The 15,756-nt window shown below is 36.9% G+C and overlaps 1 protein-coding gene across 1 annotated transcript in view; it reads right to left on the reverse strand.

Moving 5' to 3' along the window:
* Positions 1 to 1,160: 1,160 nt before the first annotated feature.
* Positions 1,161 to 15,756, reverse strand: part of EMCN (endomucin) — a 120,094-nt gene continuing 105,498 nt past the window's right edge. The window contains exon 12 of the mRNA XM_077882129.1: positions 1,161 to 1,398. The gene's annotated coding sequence lies outside the window, so the exon portion shown is untranslated. The remainder of the gene's footprint in view (positions 1,399 to 15,756) is intronic.

The raw sequence follows: 15,756 nt of genomic DNA on the forward strand, positions 1-15,756 counted from the left end.
CAAACACAGCAGGGAAGTCGGCCTTGTCCCATGTCTTAAGGCCCGAAGTCTGGATGTAAACAAGGTGTTTGGATACCCATTGATTTTCTGCCTTGGGATTCCAAAATATGCTTTGGCCATTCTCCCTCTCCCTTAACTCTTCTACCGCTTCCAGGCCCTGGAGCAGGGATCGGCCAACTTTGTTGTAAAGGGCAATATAGTAAATGTTTTATGCTTACAAGTGATAAGGTCTCCGGGGCAGCTACTCAACTCTGCTACTGTAGTGTGAGAGTCACCGTAGGCCACACATAGAGGAATGGACGTGTCTATGTGCCTGTGTTTATTTAAAAAACAGGTGGCAGAGCATATTTGGCCTGTGGGCCATAGTTTGCGGACCCCTGGTCTTTCAAGTACACATCAGAGATTTCCTTTGGCTGACTTACTGAGTCATTTATTTAGACCTCTGGAAATTGAGAAGATCTTTTAAGCTAGGAAAAACAGGAGGATCTGTGTTCTGTACTGGCATCTGCTCCTTTGGAAATGCCTTGCTCTGCAGTCAGCTTTGAAGGCTCTCTTCCCTGGGGGTCTTGTGAGGGCCCTGTGATACCTGTTCCCCAGCTCTCTTTCATTTTGCATGCAAATTGCTAAGCACTCCACTTCCTATTCTAGCAAATGAAGCTTTATTTTGTTGTTGTTGTTGGTAGAAATCTTAAAAACTGAAATATAATAAGAGGATGACTGCATCTTATAAAAGCTTCTAGCAACTACAATAGGAGTCACCATGGCAACTCACATTTTTTTTGGATTAAAGCATTTTGGAGTGGGAGCTGATGAGAAAGAAAAAAAAAGTGTATTCAGCCAACTGAGGATTTGACTTTAGCTGGAAAAATACCCCAAAGTTTTCCTAGAGGCATAGGAGTTGGAGAAAAGGAAGCAGAGCTGATAAAACATCCCAGGGCTGAGAACAAACTCAGGTAGGAAGTCAGTCAATCATAAAGCCAAGTATTCTACAGTTATAGGTGAGATGGGAAGATTTTTACCTCCCTGATATGCTTAATTGGTGGTGAACATGGATATTTTGTGATTAATGTTTACATGCTTACTGTTGTTTCATTTATGGCTCTGCTTGGGTAGTCTACTTGGATTGTACCATTCTCAAAGATAAAATTTAGACAGCAGCACTGAGTCCATTTGGATTGTATTTGGCACTAGTTTCAAACCCCAAGACAGACTGGAAGATAATGGTCTCTGTTCTTGGATGTGGGGTGGTGGCAACGTAAACCTTGGCTCTACCTCCTGAAAGAGATCTTCAACTCAGAATGGATTTCCAAGCCATCTCTCTGTCTTTTGGCATTTCACCCTGATCCTTGGTCCTTCCTTTCTTCTTTGTTTTTGCTGAGGACTCAGGCAGAGCCAAGGCTGCAAAATAAGCAATAGGTGATAAAGCTTCATTTACACAGAGCCTCTTAAGAGGATGACAGTGTGCAATACTTTTTTTTTTTTAGATTTTTATTTATTTATTCATAAGAGACACACAGTGAGAGGCAGAGACATAGGCAGAGAGAGAAGCAGGCTCCCTGCGAGGAGCCAGATGCAGGACTCCATCCCAGGATCCCAGGATCACACCCTCAGCCGAAGGCAGATGCTCAACCACTAAGCCACCCAGGCATCCCAGTGTGCAATACTTTTAACAACGCTTCTAGAGAGGTGAAGGTTAATCTTCAAACTAGTGTTAACATAGCATATAACAAATATAAATCATTAGAAATAACAATAATTGTTACAAAGTGATGGACTGAGAATGACTGCAATGACTACTACAATAATGATGAAACGTGTATCATCTCATTTGATTTTCACAGCATCATCTGTATTTGCTATTTTACAGATTAGAAAATTTAGTCTCAGGGTTTAATTCTGATGAAATGATCCAACCAAGGGGATAACGCTGACAATTCACAGAATGGAAATTGCTGGCTAGTCTGGCTTCCGATGGCTGAGACAAGTGACTAGGCTCAGGATTCTGGAGCCAGATGATCAGGGTTTGAATTTCCATTCTCATGCCTTGCATGATAAATTACTCAGCTTTCCTGTGTCTGCCCCACAGGGTTACTGGGAGGATTAAGTGAGCACTGTTCGCAGAACATTCAGAACCATGTTTGGTATATGTACCACATCAGTGTTTGTAAAATAGATAAATATACCATGTTGCTTTCAGGAAGCTGAATACATTAGCTGACCTGATCTTTCTAAGCTTCATTTTCTATTTAACTTCAAAATAGAGAATAGTAATAGTACTTATGTTATAGCTGCTTACGAGGCTGATTGGACTTAATGTAAATACCTTAATACAAGGCCTGGAACTTATGAAGGGCTCTATTCTGGTAGCTTTTGAAGTAGCCTTGGTTCCCCCCAAAACAGAACAAACAATATATATATGTCTGTATGTGTATATATGTGTATCTACATACGTGTAGATTATGTATACATATTTACTATAAGGAGTTGCCTTATACAACTATAAAGACTGAGAAGTCCAGTATCTGCAGTCAGCAAGCTGGAGAACCCAGAGAGTTAATAGTGTAGATTATAATCTGTGTCTGGGTCTAAAGGCAGAAGATTTATGTCCCAGCTCAAAGGCAGTCAAGCAGGAAAACACTCCTTACTCAGCCTCTTTTTCTATTCAGGCTTCAATGAGCACCACTCATACTGGGCAGAGTGATCTGCTTTGCTCTGTTTGTCAATTTATATGTGAATTTCCTCCAGAAACACTCATGCAGACACACTCAAAACTAATGTTTATATTCCTCAAAATTCATATGTTAAATTTCTAAACCCTAAGATGATGATTTAGGGGGTGGGGACTTTTGGGAAGTGATTAGGTCATGAGGGTGAAATCCTTGTAGATGGGATTAGTGTCCTTATAAAAGAGACTGCGGAGAAAGAGATCCCTTGTCCTTCCACCATATGAGTTTATAGCAATAAGATGGCCATATAGGAAGCAGGTCTTCAACAGACACTGAATCTGCCGATGCCTTGATCTTGGATTTCCAGCCTCCAGAACTGTGAGAAATAAATATCTGTTGTTTATAAGTCATTCACTCTATGGTACTTTTGTCATAGCAGCCCAAATAGACTATGACAGTGTTTAACCAAATACGTAGGTACTCCATGGCCCAGTCAAGCTGTTGGGCAAAATCAACCATCCACATTATTATGGTTGCTTTTACTTCTGTTGTATTGTCTTCATATGTGGAGGCAAAATCTATGCAAGTACATCAATCAGACTAACATTGAATTGTATACAAGTGTAAATGGTTAACATGGAGGATAATGTGTATAATATTTTTTTTTAATGTGTATAATATTTAAAATTTCTTAGATAACCCATATTATTCAAAGATTAATCTGCTTGGCTGAAAAAAAAATTCCAACTATATTTTAAGGACATTGCTTTTTCTAGAGAAGCATCTTGTTCAGGCATTAGACTACTAAAGAGCAGTAGGTTGACCGAAAAGACAGTGGCCTCAAAATAGACCGATGTATAAACATACTAGGACCTCCTTAAGTGTTGGAATTTTAATGCATCAATTGCGCAGCAGGCTTTTCAAACTGCTAAATTAAGACAGAGTTCATGCAACACAAAGCACCTTTGCATGTGAGGGGAACTTGTGAAACATCACAGGTGGCTTGCTAAAAAAGACCCAGAGGAAATTCCTACAACCTACTTGAGTAAGGGCTGTGCACAGCTCCCTCAACCTGCCACTAGGACTATCAACACTCAGCCTTGGTAACCTGGGAAGACAAGGGGCTTGTGCCTCCATGCACCCTGGCCTCCCCTCTGGCTTTCTTTCTGTCTCCTCCCCTTTTCTCTCCTTCACTTATGCTGGACTTTCTGAGTTTTATCAGTTAGCCATGCTTATCCTTAGGTTCAGGCTTGTGCGAAAGCCATTCCTTTCAGTGGGGGTCATTCTTTCTTCACTCTTGGTTAACTGCTTTTCATCTTCTCTTAGCTAAGATAACATTTCTCCAAAGACGGTGTCTATGATGGCCCAGATACGATTAGAGCCTACTGAGATATGGCCCAAGAGTATATATGTTCCCCTCTTAAGCACCATCTTTCATTTAATTATTTTTCTTACTATATTTTTTAATAACTACATGTACTAAGGGCAGGATCCATTTTCACTCTATGTTCTCAGTTCTTACTACAGTGCATGACATATAGTAGGACCTCATTAAATAGTGTATCTAATTGAATTTAAGATGTATCGATTGTCAGACACATCAGCATTTTGTATACCTCTAGAGAATAAAAAACTTCCAATTAACTATGACATAAAGCTTTTTAAATAATTGATCATTTTTATTCTATATTTACGAGAAGATGTTATTTAGTCTAATTTAGACATAGGTTTTTATCATGTTACTCTTGTACACATATGAAGAGAGTGAAATAAATTGGTTAGTACATTTCATAAATGCCTTCATTATAGAATCTGAGTCTTCTCAATTATTTATTGTATTTTTTATTGTGGGAAAATATACATGATGTAAAATTTAGTATCTTAACTATTTTAAAGTGGACAGTTCAGTGACATAAAGCATATTCACATTATTGTGAGATTTATTATTTTTTTACAGTTTATTTATATACACATGCCCTGGCAATGACAGCTCCACCATAACTGCAGCTGGCCAAAGTGATTTGAGGATGCATCCTATTTTCAGAGATGTTAAAAGTGAAACAAACAAACAACAAACATAGTGTTTACAAAATAAATACTGTAAACTGTATAAATACATGTAAGAAGGTCTGAATATATTTATGTAAATAGGCAGGTAAATAACAATAACATCTTGTGCTCAATATGTGTGTGAAAAATGAGAAGTCCTCATCTGATTGCCTATACACAGGCTTCCTTGAGAGCTTTAGAAGTCAAGGCAGGAGTGTGGCATGATGCACTCTCCTTTTTCTCTTGCTTCCGCCTCTCTAGGGCAGGGCAAGAAGAGAGATGGGGCTTTCACTTTTGTGGAAGAAACTTGGGTATCTCTTTCTTTTGAGATTTCATACTTTTTTTCTTCAGCATCTTACCCTTTCTTTGTGATATCTGACTGAATTTATATACAATGACTTAGGGTCTTGATTCTGGTAAGGCTTTAGGACACTATAAATATTATCCAGTCAAATCTTTATTTTATAAAAGAAAAAAAATTGATATCCATAGAAGTAAGAAGCAACTTTTTCATAGTCACAGGTAGACAAATATAAAGAGCACATGGAGCAGATACTCCAGTGTAAGGTCATAGGCTAAGCAGCTGGGAAACCTAAACTCATGCTATGTTCATCTATAATACATCGGGCTGATTGTGTCCTCTCAAAATCCGTACCTTGAAGCCCTAATCCCTAGTACCTCAGAATGTAACTATATTTGGATATGGGGTCTTTAAAGAGGTAATTATGATTAAATGAGGCTGCTAAGCAGACCTAGTCCAATCTGACTTATGTCTTTATAACAAAAAATTGGGATGTACAGAAAGAGATATATAGGATGTGGCAAGAAGACAATTGCAAGCCAAGGAGCAGGGACTCAATGGAAGCCAACCCTGCCAGCATCTTGATCTTGGACTCCCAGCCTTCAGAACAATGAAAGAAATTTCTATTGTGTAAGACTCCCTATTTGTGGTATCTTGTTATGGCAGCCCTAGGAAACTAATGCATCTTAATGAGGATTGAGAAGAGGGGATTCAGAAAGATAATTACAAAGGAGGAGTCCACTAGAAAGTCCTCAGTAACTTACAGCAAGATTGGGATATTAGTATAGTCCGAGACACAGGAGAAACTAAATCCTCCCTCAAACCACAATCCTCTTCATCCTGAGGCACTCAAGGAAGATATGAGCCAAAAGCAAGTCTACAACACATGTTGGTGAAATATGGCTTGGTGTGGAATGCCATTAGAGAACTCTGGTCTGTTAGGCTAGGGAGTAGGATGAGACATTTTTTCCTTGAAGTGAAGTTGCACCTGTTTTAGCCTCTTATTGCAAGAGGACAGTATACACAAGAGAAGAAAATTATATCCTTGGCAGTTTCAGGTTTTTATTTCCTCTTGAGTAAGTCTGAGCTACGTATATTTCTCTATAAAGTCATACATTTCATCAAGATTTTAAAATTTATTAGTGCCTAATTGTATGGAGTTTTCTTTTCTAATTAAAATAATACATCTTCTGTATTCCTAATAAAACTTTTCTTCATATTTTGTTTGTCCTTTCCATCTTTTTTTCTTTCCTACTCTTTACTGCCTCAAAAGAAAATGTAAATCCTTCTAGTGTATTTGGTTCCCTTGGAATCCTCAGAATACTTGCTTTTACGTGCTGCCATGGCCTTTTAACCTGTGCTGTCAGGTGGGTTTCTCTGTGATATAGAGATTACGTTCTTTTCCAGCTTGTCCCTGATTCTTATGGTAGATCAGCTTTATGATCTTCTGTGTCTTCATCATTATACTCTGTTCTCTTGTCCTGCGTTTGATATCTTTAACTTGCTTGTTGCCTCTTCCTTGAAGGGAATAGATCTACACCTGGTGTTTATAGACAAATACAGTATATGGGTTGCCTTTGATCTCACTCTCCAGCCGCTTGATTATTTGCTTTGTTGATTCCATCTTATGTGCATGATGAGAGAAGGCCAAATTGTTGCACATAGTCCATTTCTGTGCACATTTCCATTTCTGGAGTTTGATACCCTTTTTACCCAATGCAATCTTACTGAAGTTCAACATGTGATATCCCTTCTTGAACTCCCCCATCCCAGCTTTCTTTTGTAATGAATTGAATCAGTGCACTAGATGAAAAAGGGTAGTACTCAGAATATACTACTTCTCTGGCTCTTTTCATGCCTGTGCTTAAGACCTGTTCCGACTTTCTGGCCAGTTATTTTCTGAGTGTTGTATTTTCTACATGGATATAGAAAGAGGGGTTGATGTCCTGGGGGAAGGAGAAGCTTGACAATATCATCTTGTCTGACTCAGAAAAATAGAATTCACACAGTGGCAGGATTCACACTCGATGTTTTGGTTGGTTCATATCTTTCTTCTGAGTGGGACAGTGAGGAAATAAAAAGATATTTTTCTTTCCATTAAATAACTTTTGCAGAACAACAGATCTGCTTTTTTTTCAGAAGGGAAGCAAAATACATGTGGGGTGATAGTTGTATTTCCCAGTCCCATTTCATCATTTTAATTCTAGTTTTAGGCAATTGTAAAAATTTTCATCCTTTTCAGTGACTTCTAAGTTGCCACTTACAAGAAACCCCAGTTGGGTTTGTCATTTTGCTTCTGATACATTCACAGTGTCTGGAATACCTTAAGTGCTCAAAAATAATTCATTTCATAAATGGATGAATGTCTCATTGTTACATTACTGGATTATTAGGACAATTGGCTAGAAGAAATTTTTAAGCAAAGCTTCACTATTAAGTTTGGTTTCATTAAATTCTAGTGCCATTTTTTTCCTACTTACTATTGTGGGTATATAACAGAAGCTAAATAAATAAATAAATAAATACAATCTTCAAAAAAATAACAGAAGCTAATAACTTGATTTGGAATTTTTGATATGTAAGAAATTGTATTGAGATCAATATTTTTTTCACAAAAATGTAGAGTGCCTATTTAGGTTGACACTATGCCAAGGTAGAATTATTTTCAGCTAGGGATTTGGGGATGACTATATAAATATGAAGAGCACAAGTTCAATGTGCAAATATATTTTTATATTAATAGTAATTAGCACATATGTGAAATATAAAAGAGTAACGTAAAATGTGCAATGAGATACAGATGGAGTGACATTTGGGTTATGCTCGGGGGTCTTTAGAGTAAATCATGAAGGCTAAGAGTTCTGAAGGATGAAGATCTAAGAGGAAGAGCATTTCTGGGTAATGTAGTAATATCCAGAGTCTAGAACAGTCAGGGAATTATATATAGTTAAATGTGATTGAAAAAAAAGGGCAAAGGATAACTGGAAGGGTTTTGAAAATGCAGTTATTTATGGATCACTGAGGATAATTTTCCCTAGAATGCATGGATGGTACTAGATTCAGAAGGGTGTAGACCATAAGCTGAGTGATAATGACTAAGTAAGATATGTGAGTACAGAGCTGTGAGAACTGCATGTGGATTTGAGTTATATAATTGGGTAAAGCTTCCTTCAAGGAAATAGATTTAAAATAGTATTGGATAGGTTAGAAGAGAAAATATCTAGAGAACTATTGTGCACTTATAGAAAGAGATGTATGTATGTATGTATGTATGTATGTATGTATGTGGTCATAAGCACATAAGCTTGACCTAGAGTTTGAGCCATGTTGCTGCTTCACTCAGCCAGGATTTGTTTGGCATCTCTTGGAGTCATGGCTTTAAACACTGGATGAAATCCAAGAGAGGAAAAGTACAGAAATTAAAGTATAAACTAAGAATGCTTGGAGAGTATAACAAAATGAACTACCAGGAAAATTGCTGGGGAAGCATTACCACAGATTTTCAAGGACTCTGAGCAGATGTCAGAAGAGTGGTGTATTCAGGGGATGTATAAACTTAAATAGTAAATATAAATTGAAAACTCTTAGTAAGGGATATAGAAGAAGAGTAAGTCCAGGCAAGCAGGATATGAGTATTATGGTATTAAAATCATAAAGAATGGGCATTCACTCTTATTCAAAATGCAGGCTTCATCTCTAGAAACTTATTTAAACCACATCATTGTATTTTATTCCTTTCCCATTTTATTCAAAATCAAATTCTACCCCTACCAATGTTGGCTTCATTTACTGCATCCCCTGCGTGTGCCCTTTGGCATGATCTAGGCTTTCTAAAACTTTATTTTTTCATACTCTTATTTAGCAGTGGCATCCACTGCCATGACATCTCAACGTTTTAAATGATGATCTCACACACACACACACACACACACACACACACACGTAATTTTAAAATAACTTTTATATTTAAATTAGGAAATATAGTATTTTCAAGTATGCTCTTGAAATTTTATTTGTATAGGTGTTCAAATATCCTGTGGGTGGAGATATAAAAAATTGCACTGTTTTACATATCTTTTAGTTATGCAAATTACTTGCCAGCCCAAAAGGACTACTTATGGTGCTGAGATAGTTCTCTCAAGGCTGATAGAGATTCATCATTAACCTAGTTAGTAGTTATTTGCCACTGTACACAGTGAGAGGGACCAAGGATATGATAATCTTCAGAATTTTTTCCTAATGTAATTCATGTCTGGAATTCTTTCAAGAAACACATGCACTGCATCATAACAACCACTAGGAGCCACTGCAGAATGGTCCCTTAGTTCTGTTGGAGCAGAGATGGGGGTTGGTTATCAGAGCTGCTTTTTTATCTAAGAAGTATTTAAGTTTTCTTTAAACATTTAAACAAAGAGACAGAAATATCAAGGTAAATCTTTTTGTTACCAGGCGTTAAATTAATGGGTTAATGTACTGACTTGATTCTGAGTTTCCTGATAACTTTGGCAAAATGGAAGATAGGTTGGTTTCATATTGTTCTATAAGGGAAATAATATCAGCTCATCAGCAGAAACAAACTTCATTGACACAAATTCAGAAAGGCATCCATTGTGTCAGTCTTTATATAAAGGCTCTGGGGCAACATATCTGGCAATGCTTTCAATTAGAATTTCACAGAGAACACGAACACACATCTGTATCTTTCAAAATGGAGTTTTGTGTATCTATTATCTACAAAGTTTGAGGAGATAACAACAAAGAATCACTCAAAGAAGGCATTTCTGCAGGAAAATGAGATGGATTCAGGAATATTACTTCCTAATGGTAGTAATGCAGGGATTAACTTTCTTAATGCAGGCTTTAGAATCTAAGGGAAATGCCTAGATAAAATGCCTATTATGTTATTTCTCCAACATATCAGGTGCTTAAAATGATCCATTCACAAATGCTCAGAACTGGCTTTGGCATTTATCTGAGGAGAACCTGGAGTAGAGTTACTGTCAAATAAATATCATTTATTGGTTGGAATGGAACTCTCATGCTTGACTTAGGAATTGAGTATTCTAGTGATGCTCACCTCCATCTGCCTCTGTGACACTTCTCTCTCTTGGCTTGTCACCCATGGCTGTTCAATCTTGATTTTCCTTCTGCCCATCCTTTAAATGTTGGCACTTTCCACTGTTTTATTCTCACTGTGTGAACTCTCCCTGGGATAGTGTATTCACTCCGTTCAATCATCACACATGTGCTGATGATGTCTCAGTTTATATTTCCAGGGAGATATCTCTCCTGAGAGTCAAGCTTCTAATTCCTACTGCATCTCCATGTGGATAGATATACATATGTATAAATAGATATTGCCAACTCTGCTTCTTCAAAATTAAACTTACTAGATTCACTCTCACGTCTATGTTTCTTCAACTGATACCACTATTCAACTAGTCATAGAAGGGAGCCACCCACCTGGGAATCATCTAGGTTGCATCTCCTTTGCTTATTTTCATATCTTACATTATAGAATGCTGTCAATTTTCCCATCTTCTTCTTTGCAGTAATTGCCTTTGTCCAGATACTAATAAAATTTAAATGGGCTATTTTAATAACAATCATCTTCTCCATATATATATATATATATATATATATATATATATATATATATAACATTAGGCTGAAGCCCCTTAAGCATGGATCTTTATCTCATTTTTGCTTCTTGGCACTATTTCTAGTTGCTAATTATTTATTGAGTGGATGTGTAATGGGACAAAAAGTAACTGATTTATGAATGTCCCTATTTTGGGGCACCTGAGTGACTCAGTTGGTTGAGCATCTGACTAAATCTTTAAAAAAATGAATGCTCCTATTTTTCCCATTTAAAAAAGAGGTTAGAGGCCTTGCCATTTCATTTATTCCCCTTTGTTCTACTTCTTTGGAGGTTTTTGCCTTTGCTAGGATGGTTCTTTTGTTCTTTGGGATTTTGTAATAGGGAATTAAGATAAGAAGGAGAGATGGAAGGAAGTCTTCAGGCATGCAGAAAAATTACTCAGAAAAGCTTTAGAGGAGATTTGAGAAAGTAAGTGTATTTTATGAATACAACGGATGGGACAGAGAAGAGAGTTTTCAGAATATGTTGCGGTGGCCAAGAAATCTCCCTCAAGTGTTGAGAAATACAAGTGGAAGAAGATCGGAAACATACAATTCAAAATGATTTTTGGTTGCCTAATTGTACATGTACCATGACAAAAGAGTCACAGATTCAAGGCAGATACAAACAATTAAATACATTACACATAAATGAGTGAGTGAGTGAGTGAGTGAGTGAGTGAATGAATGGGTAAGATACTGATCAGCATTGTCAACTAGATGGATGGAGGGTATTTTATATCTACACAAGAATTATTGCAGGCTGTCCCAGGTACTGGGTCATAACCAGAGAATTTTGTGGCACTTGGTTTAGAAGGGGTGGTTTTGATTTTCAAATTTTCAAGATCAGATGATAATTATTTCATAATAGTAAAGGTGCTTTGATAGAAATATATCCCGACAAGCCTATTAAAATAAATTTATATGCAAATGTATGCCAAAGTATTGAATAAATGGATCTCTTTGATGAGATTGCTTAATATTTTCCAATTATATTGTATTTACAAATATATTTCAGTTTTAATGTAGTTGGTGTGCTTTGTGAGTATGTGTATATTTTGTGATGGATAATGTTCAGCTAATATGTGTAGCTATCTTTACTGTACTTCCTATTTACAAGAGTAGAACTTATTAATTTAACAAAGAACGGTTGCTCTAGCAGATGCCATCCAGTCACCTGGTAACTATTTAAATATATGCTGTGGATTGGGGATTTTAAAACCTAAGCTTGATTTTCACATCATTGCCAATTTTTTTTCTTTTCATAAGCTTATTTCCCCTTTGTGAGCAATTTTATCAGAAAATAGCCTCAAGACAGCATTAATAGTGTATGATCAAGAGAGCAATGACAAAGAGAGAGAGAGAGAGAGCAATGACCCCATCAGTCACAGATGGTTCCTCTCTACAAATCTGCAGCATGATGAGGGATTGGTAAAATAGTCCTACCACATCCTTAACTATATTCTTAATAATAACCTCACTGCGGATACCAAGCACAAATACCTGCTGAGTTTATGTGTAGGATATTAAATTTAAAAACCTGGTGGTAGGGCAGCCCGGGTGGCTCAGTGGTTTAGCGCCGCCTTCAGCCCAGGGCCAGATTCTGGAGACACAGGATGGAGTCCCAGTCAGGATCCCTGCATGGAACCTGCTTCTCCCTCTTGTTGTGTCTCTGCCTCTCTCTCTTTGTGTCTCTCATGATTAAATAAATAAAATATTTTTTAAAAAATAAAAACCTGGTGGTAATATTTTGCAAGAAGAAAACTACAGTGGGAATGTTTAGCAGGGCAACTGATGTATAATTTAAGATAGTTTTCTTTATAAAGATGGTACAGGCAACACTTTATTTTGAAGAATTAATTGGATAGTTTGACAAACATTTGGTTTCATCACTAAGGACTGGCTCTGAACTCTTGATTTTAAAGTATTGCTCTATCTTCCTATTCCCCTTTTCAGTTTTGGGTATTGGAGTTACTAAATCCCAATATTGGGATCCCTACACCATTTGGACCTGGTCTGTAGCCATTAAACACATTGGTTATCGAGCATTTGAAATGTGGTGAATCTGAACTGAGATACGTTGTTTAATTGTAAAATGTACACCAAATTTCAAAGACTTCATTTAAAAAAAAAAGAATGTGTTTCTTTTGTAGTCTATATATATATATATAACATGTATGTTAAAGTAATTAATTTTGTCTGTTTCCTTCTAGTTCTTGATGTGACTACCAGGAAAAATTTAATTACTTATGTGGCTTACATATTTCTGTTGAATAACATTGCTTAAACTTTAGAAAAATTGTCATAGGATTGTGCATCTAGTGATGTAATTTGCTTAGGTGTCAGTGAATGTGTAAGCTTTAAAAATTCAATTAGCTCAAAACATTCTGATTATGATTATGTGTCACCAAATATGTACCTATTAAATTCCTTTAAAATTTTTTTCTCATGAAGCTAATATGTTGAAAAAATAATTTGCTCTTAAGTTTTTGGTGACTGAATGACTTCTTGTTAACATAATGACAATTTTTTGGTAATTCCAGGAAAGTTGGTAAGCCATCTAATTTTTCAGGTATAAGGAAAGCAAAAAAATGCCAGATTCCCTGATGGAAATGGCTTTGAACTAATGTCTGAAGACCTGGGTTAAAGCCAAAGGCTTCTTGGCCACTTACAGACTGCATTCTCCAGTAATAAGTTATCTTGCTGGGAGCCAACAGTGTGTTTTTCATATCTACAAGAAGGAGAAAATTAACAATAACTGCCCAACTTATCTACAAGGTTGTTGTGGCAAATGGAATGGTAATTTCAGTAAAATTTTTTTGTAAACCATTATTACATATATAAGGTATGGTTTTGTTACCTTTTACTATAGAGGCAGTAAAATTATACGTATATTTGTTTTGTTATGTTTTTTGAAGGAGAAAAATATATATGTAGTATTTATTTGGTAAAGCTCTCACAGAGCCTAACCTAAGATTTATATTTACTCTCTACCCCAGATTCTAGCTAGAGATAATGACCTTAAATATTTCTGTTTTCAGTTCTGCTGGGGCTCATTATTATAATTGTAAATAATAAACTTACATCTTTTTCTGTAGATAGTTGATAATTGACCCCTTGCTATGAGTAAAAGGGAATTTAACTCACTAACACTACCTCCCAAGTTAAATAATCTGTATCACTCTTTAATGCTTTTATTGCTTCTCTTTTTAACCTTAAATAATACAATTAAACCCATTATTTTCTCCATTAACTTCAACAGTGTCTCTGGGTTTCCCCTTGTGTAAAATATAGGCATTAGTTTCCCTACTGCATCTCTCACCTCTCCTCTTTCTCTCATCCCGTAACTTCTTTTAACCTTGCCATGATTTTGTATCTTCTAAGCTTGAGTTCAATCTTAAATTCTAGGGCAGCCCGGGTGGCTCAGCGGTTTAGTGCTGCTTTCAGCCCAGGGTGTGATCCTGGAGACCCGGGATTGAGTCCCACGTCAGACTCCCTGCATAGAGCCTGCTACTCCCTCTCCCTCTGCTTGTGTCTCTGCTTCTGTGTGTGTGTCTCTCATGAATAAATAAATAAAATATTTGAAAAAAGAAGAAAAATAAATAAATCTTATCTACTGAATAATTCCAAAATTGAAAACCTATGAGCATATCTTAAGTTATTATGATCAGATAAAGTGTATTCGTAGCAGAATGCAGGAGTGAAGTTTGCTTTCCCTCAAAGGGTCTTTGGGCATTCTTTCTCCTTGTTGACTTAAAAGTCATGCCAGGAGAGAGAAAGAAGTATGAGCTTCTATTATTCCAAGAGGCACTTTATGTATCATGTGCTCAAAACAGTACAAGATGCACTTAAGCCATTAGAGCTTGCACTTTTATGGGAATTTTTGCCTACATGAAACTTTGCAATGTCTTCTAGAGAATAGTGGAAACCTGCCTCCTCATGTCTGTAATAGGAAAGTACAGATTGTAATTGGTTATTATGGTTGTCCATCACCTTGGAATAAAAGAAGCAGGCAGATCTGTCCTTCTAAGGACAGATCCAGTTATCTATAGAGCTTGACCCTGGATTTTTTTTTAAAGATTTTATTTATGATTCATGAGAGACACAGAGAAAGAGAGAGGCAGAGACATAGGCAGAGGGAGAAGGAGGCTCCATGCAGGGAGCCTGACATGGGACTTGATCCCAGGTCTCCATGATCACGCCCTGGGCCAAAGGTGGGGCTAAACAGCTGAGCTACCCGGGCTGCCCTTAACCCTGGATTAATAAATTTTTTAAAAATCCAACCTTTTTAAGATAGAGGAAGAGTAGAGGGAGTTATCAAAAAAATCCAGGCCTTTGAAACAATTAAGGAGAGAGACACAGGTGAGTGGAGTTGAGAATCCAATGTGGGTGATAGCTGGTTATTCATTAATATTAGGTTGAGTAGCAAAGGGAATTTTCTGGAAATATTTATGTATGTATGTATGTTTTAAAAGATTTTATGTATTTATTCATGGTGGGGGGGGGGTGCAGAGACACAGGCAGAGGGAAAAGCAGGCCCCATGCAGGGAGCCTGGTGTGGGACTCGATCCCAGGATTCCAGGATCACACACTGGGCTGAAGGCAGGCGCTAAACTGCTGAGCCATCCAGGGATCCCCATCTGGAAATATTTAGACTGATGTTTGTATGTTATGGGTGTGAGGCTTTGATGGCTTCAGTAAAATACCTTATTCATTAATCGGGTTCAGCAAGGAAGGAAATCTTTCTTGATCTTTGGCCAACACTACCCCCTAAAATAGACTAAGACATTAAGAGTAGGAAATATAATTCTGTCATTAAGTTGTTTCACTTGAAGGTTGCTATTCTGAACATCAAAATCACATATATTCTTTTGGGAATATTCTTAATTGTGTGTTTTTCCTTCCTGCATTAAAAAAAAGTGAAAAAACAAAATAAAAAAAAATATGGTTTGCTTCTTCCCTTAACCATTTCTTGCCCATAACATACTCATTAGCTGAAATACATACACAGTTTCCTCAATACCTATAGAAGAAGAGGCAAAACTTTTCTAGGATACAGCTTCTATTTATGCTCCAACCTTGTATACCTATTTACTTGTC

This window comes from Canis aureus, chromosome 33, assembly GCF_053574225.1.
Source record: "Canis aureus isolate CA01 chromosome 33, VMU_Caureus_v.1.0, whole genome shotgun sequence".
Classification (NCBI taxonomy): domain Eukaryota; kingdom Metazoa; phylum Chordata; class Mammalia; order Carnivora; family Canidae; genus Canis; species Canis aureus.